Below are 2,856 nucleotides of genomic sequence, written 5' to 3'. Positions count from 1 at the left end.
AAGAAGTGATGGAATTTTCATCCACCAGCTAAGTATGTCAAAGATCTGCTGAAGAAATTTAGAATGATGGATTGTTCACTTCCATCAACTCCTATTTCTACAGCTACCAAGTTGGATGAATATAAGAAAGGAAAAAGTGTAAACATTTCAAGTTAAAGGGAAATTATTGGATCTCTACCTTATTTGACTGCAAGTAGACCAGCCATCATGTTTGCTACATGTCTGTGTGCAAGATTTCAAGCTAATCCAAAAGAATCACACTTAATGGTTGTCAAGAGGATTTTCAGATATTTGAAGGGTACTCCAAAAGTAATAATCCTAATTATTAGAATTTTTGAAACCCTGATGAATAGTAACTTTTGTTGATTTCACTGATTGAGTAAAATTATCAGGTCACTGATAAGTGGCATTTTATACCACTTAGAACGTCTTAAAATGGATTAAATTGGTGTCTTGAAATCAAATATTTTGTGTATTTGATGCGTTTTTCTAGTGTTTATGCATTTCAGGGTATTAGTTGCATTTCGGAGAAGGAATCATCAAGAATAAGCCTTGGCATGTGTTCACCATTGCGAGAGGAAAAGAACGAGCAGATTACGGCGAAGAAACGGAGCAAACCTGGAAATTTTCCAGTAGGGTCCTGCGCGCCCGCGCAGCAATGCTGAGCGGCCACGCAGCAGCCTTGCGCGCCCGCGCAGAAATGCTGAGCGGCCGCGCAGGGTCGGGGAAAACGATATATTATTTTAGACTTCTACTTCTGTTTGGCTTCCAACTTCTATGTAATCTGAGTTTTATGGGACTATTATATAAGTAGATTTGAGACGTTTTTCATAGAGTATAAAGAGGAGATTATGTTTTAGATTGTGTTTTACAAGAAGCGAAGGAGAAAAGGAAGAAGACCGATTTAGCACACAGCAGCGAAGAGGAAGCATATATTCTTGTGATTCTTGTTTCGTTGTAACGTTGGATGCTAGTTTTCTTGCTTTGACTTATTTACTCTTGTGACGTACTCTGTTTTAATATAATCAGTTTAGTTGTTATTTTCTTGTGTTTGTTTATCATGATTTCATATGAACCCATGATGGCGATAAGTTCTATTATGGGCTAATCGTGATCATGGGGTTGCAACGGATTTATTATGGAATTCTTTAGTTAATTGTTTAATACTTTAGTATGTGATGATTGCATGATATCTAGTATTGGTTGTGCGTATTCGTCTTATGTGCGTCGCGAACATATAAGATAGGGTGTTAATCTCTTGTGAAGCGACGGTGGATCTTGAGATTTAGAACTTGCCATGCTAGCATAGGTTCATGTACGTTGTGCATGATTAGTGGGTAACTCTAACAGTTTTATTTGCCTTATGTAATCAAAAGGAATAACTTGTGCTTAAATCGTTTTGTTGTCAATTTCTGTAGACATATAGGAACTCAACATAATTGATGACTATTCAACTTCTATCTTAATTGTGGATGTTTGGTAGAATGGTATTAGTACAATGAAAGTTGGCTTTTATCAGTTTCGTGTTATTCGATTAATATCATCATTGTCACATGCTACAGGTAATAACAATGGCTATAGAAGGAAGTAATAATGAAGTTGTGATCTCATGAGTGTTTTATTATTGATAAATTGAAGTGTTAGTTAAGTGGTTAATTAAGTAGTAATTATAGTTAATATTTAATCAACAATTTTAAGTGTTATTATCTTAACATTGAGAAGTAGTCATACATTGGTGAGTGAGTTAAATTAGACAATAAATTAGTCCGAGTCTCTGAGGGAACGAACTAGAAAGTATTCTATATTACTTGCGAACGCATATACTTGCGTGAATATTAGTGCGTGATTTCGCCCTAACAAGTTTTTGGCGCCGCTGCCGGGGACTCGGCATATTTGTTTAGTTTATGTACTTACCATCATTGGTCATTAGGACTCAGTGGTTAGGACGTATTAGTTAATTACTCTTTTCGGTTGTGTTTCAGGTACTTTAGCACACGTTTATGCAAACTCGTTCTCGTGCTCGCAAGAGGACCTTAGATACAACTGAGGAGAAAGACGAAGTTCTTGATACACCGGAGAAGTTAGATTTTGAGGATTCGGATTCAGGAACTGAGCAGAAAGAACCAGTAAACATGGGAGATCGTATTGTTCAAGCTGATCCAGCTCTTATGGATTTTTCTTGGCCTAAAATTGATGACATTCAGTCAAGCATCCTTCATCCGGCTATTCAAGCTAACACCTTTGAGATCAAGCCGGGCACTATTCAGATGGTGCAGAATTCTGTTTCTTTTGGAGGAGCGGCAACTGAAGACCCCAACATGCACATAAGGAATTTTGTCGAGATCTGCAACACTTTTAAGTATAATGGCGTGACTGATGAGGCTATCAAGTTGAGGCTTTTCCCATTCTCACTGAGGGATAAAGCTAAAGACTGGTTACATTCTGAACCAGCTAGGTCAATCACTACGTGGCAAGATCTTGCGCAAAAGTTTCTGGTGAAGTTTTATCCAATGGCAAAGACTGCTGCTATGAGGAGTGCTCTTACTCAATTTGCGCAGCAACCTATAGAATCTATGTGCGAGGCTTGGGAACGCTACAAGGAAATGTTGAGAAAATGTCCACATCATGGAATGCCGGATTGGTTGGTAGTTACTGGTTTTTATAATGGTTTGGGGGCCCAATCTCGGCCCATGCTCGATGCAGCAGCTGGAGGTGCCTTATGGGCTAAAAGCTATACTGAGGCGTATAATCTTATCGAGATGATGGCTGCAAATGAGCATCAAAACCCAACTCAGAGGATGATGTCAGGCAAGGTAGCAGGTATTCTGGAAGTTGATGCAGCCACCGCTATTGCAG

General features: G+C 38.7%; 1 non-coding gene across 1 annotated transcript; it reads right to left on the bottom strand.

Annotated features, from left to right (window-relative positions):
- Positions 1 to 2,525: 2,525 nt before the first annotated feature.
- Positions 2,526 to 2,632, bottom strand: LOC141681383 (small nucleolar RNA R71). The gene has a single exon (XR_012558822.1). It is a non-coding gene; the product is annotated as a small nucleolar RNA R71 (small nucleolar RNA).
- Positions 2,633 to 2,856: the final 224 nt, after the last annotated feature.

The sequence above is a fragment of the Apium graveolens genome, chromosome 8 (assembly GCF_009905375.1).
Source record: "Apium graveolens cultivar Ventura chromosome 8, ASM990537v1, whole genome shotgun sequence".
Taxonomy (NCBI): Eukaryota; Viridiplantae; Streptophyta; class Magnoliopsida; order Apiales; family Apiaceae; genus Apium; species Apium graveolens.
This window is presented reverse-complemented; position numbering and strand designations above follow the sequence as displayed.